Genomic DNA, 22354 nt, shown 5'->3' with positions numbered 1-22354 from the left:
TGCACTATTAAAACATTTAACCGCAGCCTGGAGCTCAAATCAGCATTCGTGTGAAGTTCCTGTTTATTAGAGTATGTGAAAAGTATTCATCAAAATCATGTCTTGTTTTTGAAAAAGATGCACCCCAGTAATTATTGTGCAAGACTAGATCCATTTCTTGTGAATATGGAAAAGTGAGTGATAAACACTGTTGGGAACTGTTCTCTGGCCCATTTAAAGAACATACTCCTGTTCAAATAAACATTAAAATAACGGTAGAGAAAGGATGAGGGAGAAATCATAGAGGAATTTATCACACTGAATCTAGGTCCACACTGACTCGTCTAAATCTATATAAAGAAAAAAGCCTGCAAGTGGCTCTGAAAGTGATGGGAACCCATGCTTCACACACATGTCTTGAAAGAATGTCAGAAATCTCGTTCCCCTTTTGGCTGCGGTTACAGATGCTTTCTCTGGACTGCGGGCTCACCAGTTTCACTTGTCTGCAGCACTCAAAAATACATTTTCCCCTGGAAGACAGTCTGCATATGCTTACAATAAACATTAACTAAATCAAATGACTTTCACTTTGGGATAAATACTTTCAAGTAAGTCTGTTAGTGACAGTCATGGTGAATTGCTAATAATTAGTTTTTCCAATCTACTTGGGTTGTACTAACGAACACAATCACTCCTAACATATTTATACGCAGGATAAATCCTGCCTCCCTCCATGTGTCCATGGAAGGCCCAAGGTAAGGTGGATATATTCTGCTGCAGGAACACATGAGAGCCCCTTTAGGTCAGGTGGGTGATCCTGCTGGTTTTGTGTGTCTGAACTCTGCTGGCTGGGCAAGAGCTGCCTGTTCACCATGGACATCTGTCCTGGTGTTGGGGCTGGAGCAGGGTAAAGTCTGCAGCTTCTTGGCCACAAAATATATAACTTACAAAACACAGAAACTCTCAGCTTTGCAAAGCCAATGAAACCACATTTTCCTATAACTGTGGCTTCCCCTTTTTGCAGGCTACCCGCTTGTAATGGCTTGTTGTAAATTACACAGTGGTATCTCTAGAGATGGGAAAATCTTTTTTTTTTTGTGCTTGTGAACATAACCCAACATGAAGTGGTCCTCTAATGGGACATTTCAGGGTCTTACTGGAAGGACAACAGTCATACCAATACCTCTCAGCACCCTTCTGTTAAGCCAAAATACAGAACTATGGATTAGAATTATATCTCTACCATAATTAAAATATCCCCAAAACTGTTACCTTCAGCAGTTTGGTTACTGGAAAATCCCTAGATACCGCTGAGCAAAGCTCCCAGTGATTTGCTCCACCAAGTCCCAAATAGTTCTGAAATGCAATCCAATTGGTATTCGAAATTATCTGCCCTATTTTTGTGTAATTTTCTTAACAACTCCAAATACTTACAGAAGCACTGCAGCAGACCATAAGACCCAGCTCTGGCTGAGAAATCTGCATGCATTGCATAAAATGTATGATTCTACAACTCATTAAGTCTAATTTATGGCATATGTAATTAAGCACCTTTGAATTGAACCTAGGTCTCTAGAGATAATAACACTTAGAACTTATATAGGGCTTTTCATCTTCAAAGTGCTTTACAAACATTAACTAATTAACAACATAATAAGACATGAAAGGCGAAAGTACTTACCCATAGTGCTGCATAGCCTCTGTATAATTCAGATTTTGATGCTTTTCAGTGCAAGATCCAGTCTGGGTGCACAGAGATTTACAGTGGTCCCCTTCACAATCAGAAAATGACTGTGCACATCATATCTGTGAGTTCCCAGAGCCCATCTCTTCTCTGCTATTTATTGCTGAGTCAGATGAAGCAGCTCTTGAATGTGAAGGAAAGTATGGAAAATGACATCTCAAGGCAGTTTGAGGGTGCAGGAGTTTTCAGGGCTTTGGAGGACCAGTAATGGGGCATAATGTAGAAAGGGGTTCCTGGAGAATCCACTGCACAAGATTTCTGCTATTACCTAAGTCCAGTATCCTTCCCAAGAGAAATCTAATAATTACATGAAGTCTCTTGAGATTGGCTAAAAGACTGGGGAGAAGGCCTTATTTCAGCTCAAATACATTTTCCTGCAAACCCTACAATATTTTTTCTTCATTTCTGCTCTTCTGAAAAGTCTGAACTATCTAGCCAGCATCTTTGTTAGTTTTTGGGTTTTTTTTATCACTTGGTCTAATTTACACATGGTCTCTTGAGACAGTGTATCTTGAGACAGCCTTATTATCCAAATGAATGTTTTCTTGGTGATGGCAATGTTGCAGATGTTGTATCAGGTTTCTTGAATCTCCCCTAAACATTCCTAATGCAGAAAGTTGATGGATAAAATAAAAGGGGAGCAATTAATCGTGATAGTTTTAGTGACCCGTCCTTCAGACATCAGCTTGTGTCAGAGATCATTTTCCTGAGTGCAGAATGCTGCCCATTGTCTGTGCACATGCTGTGCTTGAGCATCACCTGTTCACCAGCAAGGATAATGGTTGTGGGGGCAGGATCTCTCATCTCTGCCCAGACAATGCCTGCCTCTGTCCCCGTGGAGATTCTGCAGGGCCCCAAAAGCTGAGTTTGGGGACCAGTGGAAAAGCATGGCAAGCATACAAGGCAGAACAACGCACATGTACCTGCCTAACTCTGCACACCAAAAATATCCCAGACACAAACACAGATGACTCAGCAGCAGCAGTGCAGGTGGAGCCCCATCAGAAATTAAAGAAAATGAGACATACCATGGATCAGAAAATAACATGCCTGTGGAACCAGTAGGCTTTTGTGCTCCCCACAGACACACAGTCCAGAACAAATCCTGAAAGGTAACAATCTCACAGTAGCAATGCCTACAAGAGATCCTACGATAAACATAGGGTCTAATCAAATGCATTACGATTTTTAAATGCAAATGTAGAATAGAACTGTCAAAATGTTTTATCCCTAAATTGTGAGTGCTAACCTTCCCATACTTATTATATAGCAGTACATTTTAATTTGCCTGGAGCAGAGTTGAATAAAGCAAGCATCACAAACACAGTCAAATGGATATTTGAAAGAACTGCTCCTCACAATAGCTGTGTGTCTGAGCAAAGCTTCAAATGTTGATCAATTGATTACCAAAATCAAAGAATACATTTCCCAAATGAGCTTCTCTAAAGCACTCAATAGGACCAGACAAAAACAGCATAAAGTTCTGCAGAACAGCAGTTTTCTCTAAAATATTTACAAGTGCAACTTTCTACTACTTTCCTGGTTTATAACTTAGATCTGCACAGATCAAGAATGAAGAATAAAACACTTCTGATAAACCAATGGTTTAATTCAGTTTCAGTGTGGCAAATTCAGTCAAATAAAGACAGAAAACAATATGAAGTTATCCAAAGGTAGACTTTAAATCTTATGTGCATTGCAAATCAGTCTCACTGGCAAAATTGCTCAAATGATTTTTTAAATCTTTAATAAAAAAAAAAATAATGGCAAAAATATAAAATCAAGCATAACAACTAGTGTTCTGTCCGTCTGCCATCTCCAATGAGCTGGTTTCTGCTGTGCCATGCTGCTGTACTTGTATTTTTTGCCTTTCTTCAGTCAGTCATGTTTGCAGAACTGCTGTCCACCAAACGCACATGGTTTTTGCTCACTGACTTTAACCTGAAAAATGGGATGAAAAAAGGAAAACTAACTTTAAACCTGAAACAAAATTATTTGCTTAAGCTTTCATATATTTAATCCTCCTTTTAAAGGCAGGTTTTCTTGTATGACCTCTTCCAGAGGCTTCACCTATTATACTGTGCTGTCCTCACCATGGTGAAACCTGAGCTGGGGTGAAAATTCTTCAATATGCTCCCTCTGTAGAGCAAAATTCAGAGTTGTTCACAAGCAAATAAGTTCTCAGCACCATGGTCTTTACTCCTCCATCTCTGGAAGAGGCATTTGTCCTGAAGAACATAACGGGATTTTGTCCCTGTCGTGTGGCTGCTGCCTTAGTCTGGAAGTTTATAAGGGAAAAACCTGAAGGATCAAACCTGTTCATTTGACTTAAATAAAATTTTTGCTTAGCAACATCTTAAAATATCATTTGAAAACCCTCAACTTTCAGAGTTTCTGACACTTGATGTTGAGGTTCTGACTCTCCTAGGATGCAGATTTGATAGCACTTAGTCTTTGCCATGAGCTGTTGCTTTACTAAGGAGAAAAGCCCCACCCACCCACACCACATTACACTGTCACTAATTCCTAGAGTAACAGAGATTACACTGATCTGCAGGATTTTTCTCTTTTCTAAACAAATACCTTTCTGGAGCAAGCCTCTATGCTGAAATCCTCTTGGGTAAACAGAGAGCACTCCAGGACTTACTGCATGTTAAGCAAGTGAACAAATATTTAGCCTTATGATGCTTAGGTGCTGGATTCTCTGTCTGTACCTTTCTTTCGTCTTCCACTTGGAAAAGAAGCATGGCTGAAGGAACCTGACAGGAAAAGGAAAGAAAACATTGAGAAGAGGACAGAAATGGTGGCTGACCAATGTTAATAGAGAAACCAGAAATGTGGGAGATCAAAATGTTATAGGGAAGGGATATTTTGTCTCTTCTTATACCTTTGCAGATCATTTCAGCAGAGCTTTGTTTCACTTTAACAAATCAGGATTTATCTCCTATTGCCCTGTGCACAGAGGTAAGGAGGACTTTGAAGGATCACAAAGACAACACAGAAAACTTCCCATCATTCTGTATGTCCTCAAGGTGCCCAGGCAGAGGCCCCAGTTTCTGCCTCTCACTGGTATTTGCTATTTTGCCAAACTCTTACCAGGAACACTCACAGTGGCAGGGAGAGTAACATTTTATTCTACTCTGTCCTTGTTTGCCAGTTAATGAAAGATTTTGTGAGGTAAAAAATAGATTTTTTTTTTTTTTTCTTCCAGTGCTGTTATTCCCAAAATGCACATGGACTTTTTGATCCTCCACCTCTGTATCATGTCATCCTTCAGTATCTCAGTTAGCTCCTAAGCTCAGGAGGAAACAGCAGCAATTCTGCCTCTGGACCTTATTCTGATGTAGGTCTGCTAATCAATCACATGAATACCCTTAGCCTTACAACAGGTGATTTAATGGTGTCATTAATCCTATTTTAATTCTAAAGAACTGAGGCACACAGTAATTGCTTGGACAGGAGGCTAGGCACCAAACTCAGATTTCTTGTTAAACTTTTCCAAAGTTCATTCATTTTCTGATACTTCAGTTTTTTTCTTTTTGTTCTAAAGTATTTGCAGAACAGGCACAAAAGGTATCAGAGCAAAAAACGAAGTCAATGAAAGCAATTAAATGAAAGTATTTAAATAGCTGATGGTTTTTCTTCTTCCATATGACTCTTTCTATACAAGAAGGCGAGATGAGGTTCTCCCTGTGCTAGCAGATAGCTGCAGCTCTGCAGAGTTACTGAAGTGCTAATATTGATCAGACAAGATGGAGCATGTTACTGAGGCAATTGGTCAGGCTAAAGCAGTGATGGCAGCACATGGCATGTTATGGATGGCTGAAGTAGCTGAGGACATCTATCTTTCTGTCTATCTACATGCTTTCCAAGATGTCTATCATCATTGAACTTCGCTACCAAGAAACAAGGGCAGCACTTAATCATCAATAGATAAATACTATTTATGCCAGTAATTGGGGAATGGGTCAGATTTTCCTTGTTTGTACCTTTGCTGCTCTTTTTTTTTTTTTTTAAGCTCCACAGTTGTGAGACAGTAGCATTTTCTCACAGCCTGTATGTGTTGTTCTGGGACTTGTGTCAGTAGCAACAGCACAGCTCTGTGTGTCTGCCAGGGCTCATTCAATGGAGCTCCTTTCCAGAAAAACAAGATAGCCAACAAATGAGGGCTACAAAATTTCAAACCCAGCACCTTTTCATAATGTCTGAGCCATGGTTTGGATGCAGCAGCGGTGTGAGCAGACTCTGCACCTGCCCCATACAGCCACAAATGTCTGAATAGCAGAGGGAGTTTCCCAAGTAATACCTGCTATAAACCCACAACTTCCACACTTGCATTTTCTCTATAGTTAGTATTCAGCAAAGACACTGCAACAGTGCAGGGCTGTGTGTTTGCTGGCATTTTTCTCGTTCAAAGCTTTTGAGAACACTTTACTGAGGCATATAATGCTGCCTTGAAATTGGCTTCTAAACCACATTTTGAGAAGATGAAACACAGGCTCTTGGCTGGGTGTTTTTGCCCTGTGCCATGGCTTGCTTGAGGCAGAAAAGCACCCCATCTCCCCTTTCCAAATCTCTCAACTCAAGTCTCATCAGTCTGGCTGTGATCATGAGATTCCTCTCTAATGTAATAATTTCTCTCTTTTTTTTTTCTTTCTTTCTCCCCCCCCCCCCCCCCCCCCTTAATTTTTACATTACTAATTACAAGCTCTGGTATATAGATTTCCCCCTTTAAGATTTAGACTCTTACATGGTTTTAAACTCCAAGGAGAATTCATTTATCATTACAGAGCATTACATTAAAGACCACCTTCCTGGGGTAACGTTGGGAGTAATAATTGTGCCCTCTTGTTTTTATCTGAAGTCTTCCAAAAGGAGAGTTAGTTAGTCTAAATTAGGCAATGCAGTTTTTGCCTTGACATTTGGGAGGTCAAATTTTGCCTGTGACTGTCAACCTCTCAGAAGAGGAGATGGCATTTGGAGTAATCCAAAACTCCTGCAGAGTTACATTACTGTGGCAGCCAGATGAGTAAATCTAGGCTGAAGATCTATTGGTTCAATTACTGCTTGGGGTCAGGACATGCCATAAATTATTAGATATGCAAATGGAAAACTCTGACTGTTGATGAAAGAAAGATGGATGGACTTCTTAAATACTCATAATTACTGCAAAGACTAACTATATAAACTGATGTATAGTTATTTGTGTGAAAAAGATTTCTGTTCTTAAATGTTACCTGTGTGTAGGCAAAAATAATTACTTTTTTTTCTTCTATGTGCATGTCATATTTTAAAAATAAACCCAGGAATTAATTTGTAAGTGTGTTTTAAACTTCTTCTGAAACGCCCCTTGATTTTTGGAAGCAGATTCAGCCCAGTTCAGAAGAAGGTAATTCTCATTCTGTTCTCACTTACCCTGGGGTAAATCTGCAGCACTGCCCTGCATTCTGTGAACACACACTGACAGTGTATTTGGGAGGAGAACTATTTCCTTTGCCTGTGGAGGTAGTGTGGAAAGAATGCCACAGAGCAGCTGAGGTTTGTGTATCTGCTGGAGAGTGAATGAGCTGGCACACGATAACTTGACCTTATCACAACATGAACTCTGTGGCACTGCAACAGATTTTTGTGGATAGGAAAATAAAATGCAAATAAGGCATTACTCTACCACACCTGTTTTTGCCGTCACTTAAATACTTTATGGTCTTATTTCTCAGTGTGAATAAAGTTGGAAGAAATTGCCCCTACTTTAGTCATGTAGGAAGTTTGCTACATCTGTAAAAACTTGTTGAATTTTCTTGCAGATTCTCTCTTTTGAGAGAGAAGTTTTTACTACATGTAAGACAAAATGATTATGAGAGTGAGAATAACGTGAGCTGTTCAACGCCACCTGCTGCTGCAAGGGGAAATATATTCCCAGAGGCACCTTGGCTGAGCAGGAACAGATACACAAGCACCGAGAAGCTTGTTCTGCTCGAGAGTAAGTTTGCAGAAATACATCACAAGGCATGAGGGGATGCACTTTCCCAAAACTGATGCTGATTTTCCCAGACAGTCTGTGCAAGCCCAGGGAGTTTCTAAAGGATATACAGCATCACTCCCTGGCTTGTAACTTCCAAATAATTTTCATTTCTGTCACTCTGGATGGAATGTTTTTCAAAACTACTACAGGCTTTCTGAAAGCTCCTATTCACTGCCTAAATATAAATCTCTTGGCCACAGCTCTTGCTGTCATTATTATTATTTTAATAAGAGTTCACATGGTGGGGTTTGAAAACTAAACAGTAAATTAAAAGTTACTCAAGTATTCTTCAAGTAGAGATCAGAAATTAGCTCCTAACATGCAGTTTATATAACAGAAAAGAAATTAGGAAATACATTTTTGCTATTTATAATGTATACCAGTTTGAGACAGAAATATTAGTTGTTTATGCAGGTATAGAACCAGCAGAAGCAACCTGCAGCTCACCTTTTGTACTTTTGAGAGTGTTGGAAGCCAGTGATGTTTTATGGGTAAGAGTGATGTTTTGAGTGGTGGTTGAACTGAGATGATCTCATTCCAGTGTGACACCAATGTAATTTGGGAACAGCCCCTTGAAGCCAACAAAACTGTACAGGGAAAATCATAAAAATGACAATAAACAATCTGTTTTAAAATCTTTTCCTGTAAAATTCTAACAATCATTTTAAGTTTGCAAGAAGGTTACAAGAAACAGCTCAATATGTATAATTTATAATTTCTCCGTAGAAGCAGTAGTAATAAGGAAGAAAAGGTATAACTCTTAAAGTGTTCAGAAAAGGGTTTTATTTAAAATGTTATTGCTAAAAATGGGTTTTTTAAATATTCATTTTAATCTTATTAGTTCTGCTCTGAATCAATCATGAAAGTACAAAGTTCAACCAGCATTCTATTAACCAGATAAAGTACTCAAAAATGGATAAAATTTAAGATTTCTCTTTCTACCTGAAATAAAGAAGAAAAATAAGGAAAGCATAAGCAATAACAAATAGCATACTTTAGTTTATATTAAAAAAATCCTATATGTGTATGACATAATTTGTGAAAAAGGAATCAAGGAAAAATCCACCTTGGGGAAGTGAAGAACTGAATTAATTCCACTTTTTGTATGACTTCTAAACAAGTGTAAATTCTCCTTATTGAAGTTCCAGTCTTTGGTGTTCTAATGAGTCTGGTATTTGGTACAAGTTTGGGTCTTTTTCTGTAGGTTTTAGGAAAGAATAATGTTAATTTTACACAAACATTGCTTTAAACTTACAAGAAAGAAAGGTGCTGTAGAAGTTTAGCACCATATTTGTACTCTTTAGTATTCTTTATTTCTATACCTCATTTCCCTGTTGTGACACTCACTTAGTAAATTTCAATTAGGTTTGCTACATATAACTGCAATTTTGCAACAATAAAAAAGCATATTTTTCAGTAGCTATAATAATTTGTGGAAGAAAAAGTTCTCTACCAAACCTTCTGGACTTGCATAAAAATGTGGTTTATTGATTAGCTGGTAAATAGTTTTCTAATTTTGTCATGATTTTAGTTCTATGAAATGGCAGAATGGGCACATTCTACCAGCTTTAGTCTCATTCATGTGCAGAGATTTTTTTAGATGGTACTCAGAAAGGGAATCCTTCACAGCTAACTCCAAGTACATTTTACTGTCTGGCCCCCTCCTTTCAGTTTGCTCATAGCCAATGACAAACTAATTATAATATATTGGATGTGCTGTTTCTTCTTTTATTGCTTTCTTCTTTACTGCCTTACCAGAAAGTCTGTAGCTAAAACAATTTTTACAACTTTAAAGAATGAAAGCAAATTCATATTTCTAGAACTTCAGCCAGAAGCAACTATATTTTCAGCAGCTGAATTTTCATTAAAGTTTACAAAAGACCTCTGCCTTCACTGATTTATTGTTGCATTAGGTAAAACTACCCAGAGTGTATAAAATACGGTGTTACTGCACTTATTGTCTGATCTAACATGTTATCAGTGATTGCAAGTACATTTTATAACCCCAGCTGCTGAATCGAAAAAAAGGTGATACAAGCATCAATCTCCAGGATAAAATCAGAGCTCCTTCTACCACGGTTTGACCTTACTGATGCCTTTGGATAGTCTTACCTGTCTAAGTCCTTGCAACAATTACCAGGGGACGGTTAGAAAATGCAGCTTTAATGGTGCAGATTGAAATTGTTAACAGCATCGGAGACTCGCACACAAACCCCAAAGATTTCCAAGCACAGGAAAAATTTGAGGAAACTCTTGATGCCACTGGAGGAAAGAAATGGAACAGGGCTGTAGACACGAGGCACAGATTTTATTTATACTCTTTATTGTCTGCATCCCTGAACTCCACAGTGTCATTAGCAAATGCAAAAAGCTATAAATAAAAAACTTAGACCTCAAGATACAGTTAACTCCAGCTGTAGCTGCCAAATCTTATTTATAGCATGAGGAGACACAGATAATTACAGGTCACAAAAATGTTAATTTCTGTCATAATACAAGTAATAGTCTAAGAATGAAAAAGCTTCTTTTTGGACTGAAATGGTTTCCTCTACAGAAGTCTGTTAATTTCAAATACCATCTCTGCTTGTAGACTATGGAACAGGCAAAGAAAGGATAAATGGGTCTTATCAATCTATTTCATGGTTCTTAATATAATAAGATTCAAATTAAAATACTAAATCCCATCAATTTTTCCAAAGGCAAAGTACTTTAGGTAAATAAAAACTAGAGATGAACAGAAAAGACTATTTCGAGCAGTTTGACTGTTTGAGTTGTAGCTGCTTATTATTAACATTAAATAAAATTTGAATCAGTATTTTTAAAGTGTTAAATCCTCATGACCTGAAAGTGAATAAAAAGGTCCACTTTGTGAACAAACTTAACTGTTTTTCCCAAGCAAAGAATCACCAATCATTTCAATGATTCTGAAGTACACAGGATAAGTATTAAGACAAGCATTATATGAAGGATGGAGTTAATTATGCTGCATATAATCAGACACTGGTCACTCCACAAGTTGTAATTTATTTTCCCCTTATTTGCATCTAACTTCAAAGGTATTTCAGGAAATGTAAAATAACATGATTTGAGCAGTTACAAAGATGATACACATTTAACTTCAAAACTCTGTTTCAAACTCTTAAAAATAAATGACATACAATTTCAGGAAATAACACACCATTCTCATGCAACCTGTAATTGTTGCCTCAAAAATAGTAAACTCATTTTTGTAGGGGAAATATCACAATTTAGGGCAACAGTGTTCATCTGGCAGGTCTTATGGAGATACAAGGAAACAGTTGGGTAATCTGCATCAGTAAAAATCTAAATTTATAGAAGAGTCTATTTGGTCAAAATGGTCATATGACTGTAACTTCATATGGAAAATTAGCAGGCTGGTTTGAATTAATATGCAACCCCTACCGTAGAGCAAACAGTCTCTTCAGTAAAATGGGGAGGGTTGCAGACTTCTACAGCTTGTATTTATCACCACAACTTTGTTTCTTTATATTTTCCTTTTTTTTTTTTTTCTTTCCTTTTTTTTTTCATTTTAAATTTTGCAGCGGGAGCTTCTTTTGAGTTTGAGTCCTTTGGACAGGTTTACAATCCTAAGAAGATATCTAAAATTCCAGCATCTAGGTCAGTACTGAGCTTTCTAAATACTTAACAAACATCTTTTTGTATCCCTTCATGTCAGATTTAATTGTCCATGGTGAAAGGAAGTGCTAATCAGAATTCAAGAGAAGTACTCTAAGACATGTATTTTTCCAACCTGGGAAAGGAATGATCCTGGGAAAAGCATATAAGGAAAAAAACAAGTTTGTATCTTATTCAAAGCATCAAAATGAATTAAATTATTTTAAAGTGTCATTATTAACTACTGTATGGCTTTTATACAACAACTCTGTACAACTGAGGTGAACTGAGGGAAAATCAGTTCACAAATACCTTACTTCTTTCAGAATCTGGCCTGGGAGGATGGTATTTGAGAAGCATTAAATCATTCACTGCTTTTACAAAGTTATTTTAGTAGCTTTGAAAAAGATCTCTCTTCTATTCTCTGTTCCATGGTTTCCCCAAATATTTCTAATATCTTCACTTTGTAGTTGCCCACCACAGCTGGTTAGCAACTCTTGTGGGGTTAAGAGAAACACAGACTTGTGGTGCACTGGCTTAAACTGCTTCTTCCCAGCAGCAACATGCCCAGAGTAACTCCAGCTGTGGAGTTTACCACACTGATACCAAGGCTGAAAAATAATAAAGATCCACACCAACAGCTGAGAAAGGTGCCTGCAGCTACCAATAACTTGGGGTAACTTACACCAGGACCAGCCACATCAGAGTCAGAGCCCTTAGCTCTTCCTAAACTGGTGTCCTCCCTGGGGCTGCTTCCTCCTGGGAACCAGGAGTGGCTGTGTGCAGCTTAGAGTTAGTCCAAGCTGAGTGTAAACACCTCTGTAAGCCATCCAGGAAAGCCTGGGACCACTGAAACCAACAGAAGCTTTCCAGTTGTTTTTAATGATGCTCTGATGTCCCCAGAGGGAACAGTTCTTTGTATGTTTCTTAGGTCCACATTTGATCTGCAGATCCTTTGCAACTGAGAGCTCTCTTAGGTTGTTTTTTGTGGTCCTATCTAAATGATGATAATGCACTTCTAACTGAATATTATTTGCTAGAATTATCTGTCATATGAAAAGCATTAATGTTTCTTTTCATAGCTGATGTAAGTTTTCATCTGAAAATAGAGACCTTTAAGAAATTTTCTGCACAAAATGCATTAGGATCTTTGAAAAGTTTTATAAAAGTGTAAATGTAATCTACAAAAACTACGACAGATTCTGTTCAGTGCAGTCTTGCAAGCAGGAGGCTTGTGGCACTGCATTTGCAGCAGTGGTGGTTGTGCAGCTGTGCTGCTTTCACAGCTGGGTAGGGACAAAGAGGAAGGCAAGGTCCTCGCCTGGCAGAGCTGACAACTTCAATCGGGGTGACACTCTAACACAGAGTGACAGCAGTGGCCTTCACAGGGTAGGAAGGGCAGCAGCAAACAAAGATGGGGGAAAAGTGATTTGCAGGAGCACTGTTTTGAAGGACCCAGAGGAGCACACTCTTGCAATACCTTAAGGTTGGTTTGTTTGCTTTTTCATTTCAGGAGTGCCAAATGCAGATGTGACTGCCCGGTTACCAGCAAGCTGATGCAAAGAACAAGAATTTTGGGTTGGAATGGAAAATGACTGAGCAGGAGGACAGGAAGAGCATCTGGTAGGAAAAGCATAGGGAGGAAGTACCTAGAACAGCAGCATTTTCTCCCAGGCCTGATTACATCTGTAAAATATCAAACCATCCTAAATGAAGTGCTGTTGGGCAAGTGCTTGGGAGAGACAGGGATGGGCAGGAATGGCAGCAATACAAGTGCATACCTATCTTAATGAAGTCTCACACCATGTTTGCAACAGCCCTTCAGAGAAATCATAGCACACCATTCTTAGAGAGCCAGTTTGGCACAGCCTCTCCATATGTAGGAAACCACTCCTGTGATCTCCTGCAGGTATAGGAGTGAAATTATCTGCTGCAGTAAATTCACAAGTTTAGCATTCCTTGCTACCGAGACCAAAGGTTAATGTTTTGCTGCTTGGCTGAATCAAAATCACCAGTCACCTATTACATATTTTTGTGGTCTTGCTCACACATTTGACTTCAGCAGACTTTGAGTAGTCTAATTCCCTGAGTGGTAAATGAAAGCCATGTATATAAGAGATTAAGTTTTGTTACTGCACAACAAAGCAATTCCACAAATGGTTTTCTCTTGCAGCTGATTGGGTCACTGAGAGTAGCTCCAGGCAGCTTCTGGCTGCAAGCATGCTGGGTGACCATCAGCCCTGCGAAAACAGGAAAACACGGAGCAGGAGGGACTGCAGCAATCTGGAACAAACACCTGACTTCAGGGCTGAGGCTCCTTTTGGCACAGATGGCTGTGTGCAGCAGGTATCACAACACGTGGTGCTGTGCAATAGCCATCCCTGACACAGATGACCACAGAATAAGAACATTAAAGACTTTCAGGAAGAAGAGGAAGGGATTTGGAATACTATCTCATTTCAATACACTTCAGAAAACTACAGAAAATTAATACTATTTTTGAAAAAAATTTGCTAATCCTGATGCTCAATAACATCCCACAAAACTTTGCTTTATTTTAAATAATGACTAAGACTTGAATGGAGGCCTCTTTTCAAAAATGAGAGTAAAAGCTTGAAATTCTTTAAATTGATAGTCTAGTGCATGGCCATGCTCCTACTCAGAGTAACTAATTGGATAATTTAGCTGTTGCACTGACCTGAACAATGTTACTCTCTTGGAAGTTCACCTTTCTGTCAAGTTGGCAATGAGTGAATTTCAATGATTTGAAACTGTCCTTGCAAAGTTGTGCCTGAGCAGGGTCATGGAAAGCAGCTGTGTGGGGCACGGGGTGGAAGTGTTAACCAGAGATGTTCCATTTGAGAGCACAGGTCTAAGAGCTTCCCACTGAACTATAATTTACTATGCAAATGCCAAAATAAAAAGAGCTAAAGTTCTTTACTGAAAATATGGTAACACTGAGTTAGTTCTAAAATGGGAGTCACTGAGGATGAGGAGGTGCCAGAAAGCAAGCCTGAAAGGTAGAGGGAGCAGGCTATTTCTCTTTGTTATCGAGTGAAATGACTCCACAAATATGACAATAAATCACTGCAGGAATCAATCTGAGTAGAGGCAACTGCTCCATGCTGATAATGCATCAATCAATATTTAATGTTTACACTTTAATTAATCTGCACGTAGGAAGCATTCTTTCAGTGACAAAAAAAGTGATGAGAAATAAAACACCTTTTATATCAAACAGCGACGAATGGCTGCCTATCTGTGAGGCTTTGGTTGGGCCCTCCATTGATCATTGCAGCCTCTTTCGATTGCACCAGTGTGCAATGTCACATTTGGGTACAAAGCAAACACCGTCTCTTTGAGGGAAGGAGGGGGAGCTTCTGAATCTGCTTTTGAGTGATTACAACTTAATCAGAACAAAGAAAGACTGATAGCAAGGTGAGTTCTTTGGAAAGACTGGGCAGAAGCAATTAAACAAAAAGATATTTAACATCTGCATCAATGACACCTATCTGAACAGATTTTTACTGTGTATTACAATTATTGATACCTGCTAAGGCTTTGCACAGGAAAACAATTCAGATGTTGACTGGTAAAACTGCCTTCCCTTATCAGAGCTACCAGTGGAGACTGAGAATTGGTCATTTTGTCACTGTTCTGAATGTCAGGGAAGGTGCTCTGTGGACACAGGAGAAGTCACAATTCCTGTCTCAGAGTGTTTTTCCTCACTGCTCTGTTTAACCCTTGTAAACTCTAGTTCCTTCTTTTTAAAGGGCCTGATTCATTGTTCATTGATGTCAACTGAATGACTTCTATTGACTTCGGCAGGCATTGCATTAGTCCATAGATGAATGGTATTGAAAGGCACAGTGATGAAAGACAAATGAAAAGACAGTGATACTAGACCAGTAATGTTCAATTATTCCTTTAAAAAAAGGACTACTACAGAAGTACATTCTCCACATATAACTAAACCTTTCCTATGCTTATGTTGAAAACAAAATTCTTTGAAATGTACAGACTTTTCACATAATAAATGCAACAGTAGCTGTTGAAAATACAGAGAGATTAACATTCTGGAACTTAGATAAATTAAAAATATTAGACATCTGAATCCAGACACAAAATTGCCATAACCTTACAGAGAGTAGAACCCAGGGAAATTTTATGTTATTTTGTGTTTCAAATTTGAGTTATTTTGCAAAGCCTGTTGTGAAGTTAGGATCGGGCAAGGGACCTATGCAAATGTCAAATCATTTTAAGCTTTTAAGTAGACCTGACACTAATTAAAAACTATTACAATTTTGGTCTGTTTTCACTGAAGAAATTTTGTTGTTTTACTAGTAAACAAATAAGAGGATTGCATTTAGGATCCAATCACTGGATTGCCAAAATGCCTGCCCAGATTTGGGACTTCCCAGTTTAGGGTGCTTTGACTGCAGGTTTAGCCACTACTTGAACAAAACCAAAAATGATATTATGGTATAAAGTAACATACAATAATGAATTCAGAAATATTAATCCTCAGTCCTGTAAGTTATTTCACTACTACTGGACAATCTTCTGTGGTTCACAGACTTCTTCTGTCTGTTCCAAAAGTCTAGGTCATTCAGAAATGCATACAAACATGGGAGGAAGTGTTCACTGAGGAAATGAAAGAAGATGAATATAACATTTAGAATGCAATAGTAGAACTGAAGCTAACTTTTTACTTCTGATATTTCCTTGCAATTCTCACATTTTTTTCCCACAGAACTTTGTACATAGATAAACAAAACCCCAAGATTTCATAATCTTCATAAAAATGGAGACAATGCTTTCTTACCAAAATCCATAAACAGCTTTTCAGCAGATTTACAACATACACACATATCTGCACACAGAGTTACATCTGCAGTTTATCTTTTCCATAAAAACTTCTTCCCCCTTCTGTGCAAATAAGTTGAACAAGCTTAAAAAATAAAAGGGCAAAGTCAAAAGAGAGGAATGCTCTATTGTAATGCATAGTCAACTACAAATATTTATAGAAAAGATGAAAACACTACTGTGTGCACATCAGGGTTACACTAGGACAGCTTTAACATGCACAGTTAATGTTTATGGAACAAAACCAACTTACTGAATGTGAAATCTTCATTTTCCTCATTTGCACCCAAAGTAAAGGTAAACTCACAGAAAGACCCAAAAACCAAAAAAACCACAAAGACTAAAAACCTTGCTTGATAAAATGCTGAGGCAACGATGCAAAAGCGCTTCATGTTGTCACTCAGAAGCACAAAAGATGAACAGAAAAAGTGGCATTTTCTGATTTTCTGATGATACATCTTGCTGCACACAACTGCAAAAGCAGCCCAACCCGGAAAGTTAAATCTTAGCCCCCAAGAACTCAGTTTCTGTGGAGCTCCAGAGCTGCATGGCCTGTTTTGTAGCAACAACCCTGATGTGCAGGGACTCAGGTCACACACTGTGGCCTTGAAACCCCATCCTTGAAACTTCTGGGGACACCAGTCCGTAAGGTTCTTTGCCACACTGCTGGAACCTTTCCTCTAACAAAGGAGATACTTCCCAGCCCTGGGAAGTATCAGGGCTACACTACAGATAGTTCCCAGGTATAATCACTGTGGTAGTGTCAAGCCCAAGTACCAGGGCACTCTCCAACATCACCTCTGCCTGCAGCTGCTGGCATTAGTCCAAGTACTTCCACCTTAGTTATATAAATAAGGAGCATCCAGTGAGAGCTAAGAGTACCAGTGCCTATTTAGCACCAGGGCTCAGGCTAGTTTTCCATCTCAGCTTGTCACAGCTGTCTGCTGCATAAAAAGAGTCTGAAATGTACTAAAAAACCCTGGAAGACTAATAATTCATTAAGCTGACAAATGAAAAGTAAGTCCTATCGATCAAGAGTAGAACTTCTTGGTTATAAAGGAAGCATATATTATTCTGACAGTATTTTCACAAGATAAGCTGAAGTTACAAAGAAGACAACCAATTTGATTCAAATAACTGTCTCTCCTCCGAAACATTCATGATTGCAGTCATCAGGCACAAGTTGGTGGGGTAGTATTACTACTTCCATTTTGAAAAATTTGGATAACTGCATAATATCCAGGAAACAGGACTGCATCACTCTCACAGGCTTTCTGACTGCTGATCCTGTGGAAAATGGTAAGCAAAGGTCTGACTCCTGCACCACTGAATCTCAGCACTACTGAATACCAGTGTGGAAGGATGTGCAATCACACATACACACACACACACACACACAAGATTATCCCTCTTCCATCACTAGCACTGAAAAGCTCAGGGCTTATTGGTTAATGAAGGGAAACACATGTGCAGCTGCCCTTCTACCACCTGTAGAAGGTGAAAGTCAGCCAAAAGCCTACAAGACACTCCAGTTGTGATGAATGGATGGAAACCAAAGTGTGGCTCACATTCAAACCCTACACTAGTTACAGCACTGTAATACTGTGCCAGCAGAGCCACTTAAGGGTGGTGGGCCCAGAGTGAGAGGCAGTCTCTAGTATTCTGGGATGGTAAAATATATTAAGGCAGGCATCAATTTACCTTGGTTAGTTATGTTTTTAGTTATGCTGTATTTTTGTGCCCAGGGGCCTAATTTATAATTGTAATAATAAAATGTATTATGAAGTATAAGCCAAGCACATGCAGGTTCTAATTCTGTTTCCTCTCAAAGGAAAGAGCTAAGCTGTTAAGCTCCAGGTTCTTTCAACATTTCCTATTTGTGACAAACACAAACATCTGAAATCAGAGATGAATCACTGCAAGGCTTTCACAAAGTTCAGGTAAAGCAAGTTAAATGTCTGCTTTTTTTTTTTTTTTTTTTTTTCTTTTGTGCTCAAAAGGTATTTCTAGTTCCTCAGTGTCAGAGCAGTCACAATGCCTCATTCTGCAGGTAAACTGAAGTTACAGTCACCAATCCAGTTCAGACACTCTCCCAACCAAAGTTACCATCCCAAAGCTTCCAGGGTAGCACTTCTAACCTACGTTCTTAAGAGAGAGCTTATGTGTCCTTTGAGGAACCTCCCCAGTTCCTAAGGATGGAGACAACCCAAATTCTCTTAGAATGGCTCTTACTCTGGCTTGGTTGTAGAACTCAATGTAACAGCCCAGCTGTTACTGTTATATTAATTTTGCCCTTGATTGTAGATGAGAACTGGGAGAGAATGTCCCATTATCTCCTTCCCTCTTGGCTGAAGCACCCTGTGCCAGGCCCCAGCAGGTGGCTGGTCCCAACTCTCCAGGTCTCTCTTACTGGGACACATTTAGAACAGCAGGAAAACAATTTGTATGTCTGTGAGAACAATGTAATTTTAACAGAAAACTATGTTTAATTATTCAGATTGTCAGTAAGTTTTTTAAAAAATATGATGTCGAAAAGCAAGACTAGCAACCGTACCATTAATCTACTGCTTTTACAGTATACAGTATTTATGCTATAAGCAGAAGTTTTAATAATTTAAAAAGAAAAAGAAAATTATTGCAGTCATTTTTACTCTAGTCTAGTTACACTGATAAATGTTGATATTGGCAACACATTAATATTGCTCAGCTTATTTAAGCTGAATAAATAATGAGGAAGAGTTAATAAGAATACAACAACCAAACATAATAGGTCCTTAATCTTATGAAATTTTTCTTTACTCACATGAGCAGTCAGACTCACTAATGTCAGTGGCCCAAATTTTGCAGTCCTTAATCACATACTGTTACCTTCAGTAGCTGTTGTTCTCAATTTAGGATCAAAGCCCATAGTTTGCTGGGGCCATGCTTTCAAGGGAGGATTGGGCCCAGACTTTTAATAAGGGGTTTGGTGGCTTACAAAGAGGTGATTAAGATCTTCCTTTGAAAAAACAGAAAAAGTAGAGTTCTTCTTTTGGATTATAACAGCACAGATAGCCGTAGCTTGCGGATTTCAGAGTATTAACTACTAATCCACAAGTGAACTGAAAGGTTTTTGTTTGTTTGTTTTGCTATTACAGTATTTAAACTTGTCAACCTTCAGTTCTCAGTAAGTCATACTTAAGTTTCTTAGCAAAATATTTTATCACATCTCTGTGAGTGTGCCTAAGAGTTTGAGTGATCTCCTGTAATAGACAAAACCCAGGGTAGTTTTTTTTTTTTTTTTGTTTGATTTGGTTTTATTTAATGAAAATCTTGTACTTATTTCTCAGAATTCAAACCATGAAGTTTTGGAAACTAAGCCACAATATAAAAGTTTCTATTTTCCTTAAGTGACATTCAGGGATTGTTGTTTGTCAGCGACAAACAGAAAGTACTTAGTATAATTATTATAGCACCTCAGTAAAAATCAGACTCTAGCCGTAGGTGATTGCAGCTATAAAGTTTCCAGAATAGGAACAATGAGCCCTATGAAACTAATGAAAAAAATCGCCAACTTCCTCACTCCAAAGTCTGATTTTTACAAGGACTCCATTTCTTCCTGGTTGCCAAAAATGAGCAGTTTATTTGAATCTAGCTTAGGACTCCAGGAAAACAATTTTAATGTAAAATTGAATAATGTAGCAGCAATGACAGGATAATTAAGTGGTTTCAAAACTGAGCAATGTTTAGGTAGTGTGCCCCACTAATGAAAATGCAGAAATCATATTCTAATGATAGCATAACTAAAGATGATAAATATCCAGATATACCCTTTGCTATACCACTGTACTGTAATCAAATCAATTAGAAATCTAATGACTACTTTGACACAAACAGGTATTTAATATACTGAAAATGTACCAGTTTCCCCCCTCAAGCATTAGTAAAATCCCCAAGAAAATTAAAATCCAGGTCATAGCTAAATTCCTTTGAAACGGGGATTTAAATTAAAAAAAAAAAAAGAAAAGAAAAAAAAAGAAAAAAAGTTTAGTCACTGTAAGAATTCTTTGTGGTGTTACATTTTTATAAGGTTAAAGCTAAAAATAAGATCAAAATCTTTTTGGAAGTTACATTAAAAAAATAGACCAGGTGTGTTCAGAAACCCATCACACATATGCCTGTTAAACAGATGCCAACCAATAAATTAATTAAAATATTCTCCTCTCAAAATAGAAAAGAGGAAAGAGCTGTTAGGGACATTTATGGGGTGACATACTCATGACTGACAAGTTTTTCATGCTTGGCCTCTATTGTACAAACCTCTGATACTTCTCAAACATTTTCCGAAAGGAAAATGAAATCCCTGTGTGTAAGAGAATTTAGTAACCTGTTCTGGTCAGTCAGATTGATGCTAGAGATATGGCATGGCTGTTTATCATCTGGGAGAAGTGAATTAAGGAAACAAGGTTTCAACAGGGACCTGATGAAAATCCTTGCTAATAACCCCTGCCATCACACTCAGGAAATCAGAGTTTGCATGTGAAATATCTCACTCTCCTTTGTATGCTGTACTTCATTGTGACAATAGCTCCTCAGCTGATCAAGTGAAAAACTTTCTTGTGCTGATCTTAAATCCTACTATACTTCTAGAGTCTGGAAAAATAAATAGAAAGACCTTTGAAGAACAGTAAACAGTTCTGAAAGCGCTACACAATTCCTTGAAACATCAACTTTTCTTGGACTTTAAGGACAACAACATTAATTTCTACATTTCTTCTTCCAATTATACAAATTTAATTTTTTTCTGGAAACCACAGAATTGCTGCAAAAAGAAATTACTGGATGTAAGGGGTTATTAAACATGGCATTCACCCACTGCTCTTACACAGAAAAGGCAGCTCTGAAAAAACAAAAGCTGATTAATATGAAAGGCAGCTAACCTAAAAACTAAAACTTGAACTGAATGGTGTGTGCTAATCTTTCTCAAATACACTTATGAAAGCTATATTTCCTGGTATTTGCCATCGCTATGCAGGCTAAGTGTTCATGTGAATGATATCTCCACAGTTCTGAGCAAACCAGTAAAAAATAGAGAGTTTTGTCCTCACTGGTAATTTTCTCAATCTCCTGCTTTTCCACAGCTGCCTGAATAGTGAACACTTCACAATCCAGTGTCATTTGTGATAAACTTTGTTAAAAAGCTGCCATTCATTAATGGTACTTTCCTTAATCCTCAAGTCTCTTGTAAGGAAAAGATAGAAATCCTGTGTTATATATTTGCTCTATCGGGTCTACAAGAAAACCCCTCAACATGTCAGCCACATTAATAAAATACTCACCAGATCAAACTCTTAATAGCCAGCCTTAGACTCACCATTGTTTATTGATGTTTGTTTGCCAGCCTATCTGGAGACATAGGGAAAATCTTAATAGCTCTGACCACTCATTAGCAAAGTACCGTGGAGTCCTAATCCCATAAAGATATTAAACTATTTTTCCTTACAATAGCAACAAATGGAGGGAATTCTCATTACTTATTAAGATGTGGTACATTCTTTGCATATTGAGTTTCTTCTTATACTTTGAACTCTTATCCCCCATCACTCTGTTTCTGAGGCTGAGATCAAAGTAGGTCGGCCCTACAGAGCTGCAGATAAGTGGCCGCCTTTCAGAGAATATTAATGCCCTCCTGAAGGGCCCAGCTGGGGAGGAGATGGATTCCCCTGATGGGAGAGCCCTGCCAGCCCAGCCACACCAGGCCACCTCTGGGGACACAGCACAGCCCTGGCGAGGGGAGCTGCTCACCCCAGCTTTACTACGCGGCCCAAATCTCACAGCAATCCTGAGCCCAGGTCTCTTCTGGAACTAGAAATCTGAATTCTGGCAGACTGGAGCAGAGCAATTTGTTTTATAGCAGGAAAATACGTGACCAATTTTGTATTTTGCATTGAAAAAAATTCTTGTGTTTCTGGTTCCCACTTTTGACTTCTTCAGCCTTAGGTTTTACTTCTCTCTACCTCAACTACTCAAGGACTGGTGTTGTCAGTGTGCTCATGGGCAGCTGGCAAGACAGTGTCCCCTTCCAATCTTCCACCTCCAGCAGGGATCCTGCCATACAGGGTTTCTTT

The 22354-nt window shown here is 38.4% G+C and overlaps 1 long non-coding RNA gene across 1 annotated transcript; it reads right to left on the bottom strand.

Annotated features, from left to right (window-relative positions):
• Positions 1–3353: 3353 nt before the first annotated feature.
• LOC107209624 lies at positions 3354–10075 on the bottom strand. The gene is made up of 5 exons (XR_004499063.1): positions 9858–10075; positions 8812–8943; positions 8193–8332; positions 4307–4482; positions 3354–3664 (listed from the first exon to the last, which is right to left on the bottom strand). It is a non-coding gene; the product is annotated as an uncharacterized LOC107209624 (long non-coding RNA).
• Positions 10076–22354: the final 12279 nt, after the last annotated feature.

The sequence above is a fragment of the Parus major genome, chromosome 11 (genome assembly GCF_001522545.3).
Source record: "Parus major isolate Abel chromosome 11, Parus_major1.1, whole genome shotgun sequence".
NCBI classification, from domain to species: Eukaryota; Metazoa; Chordata; class Aves; order Passeriformes; family Paridae; genus Parus; species Parus major.
This window is presented reverse-complemented; position numbering and strand designations above follow the sequence as displayed.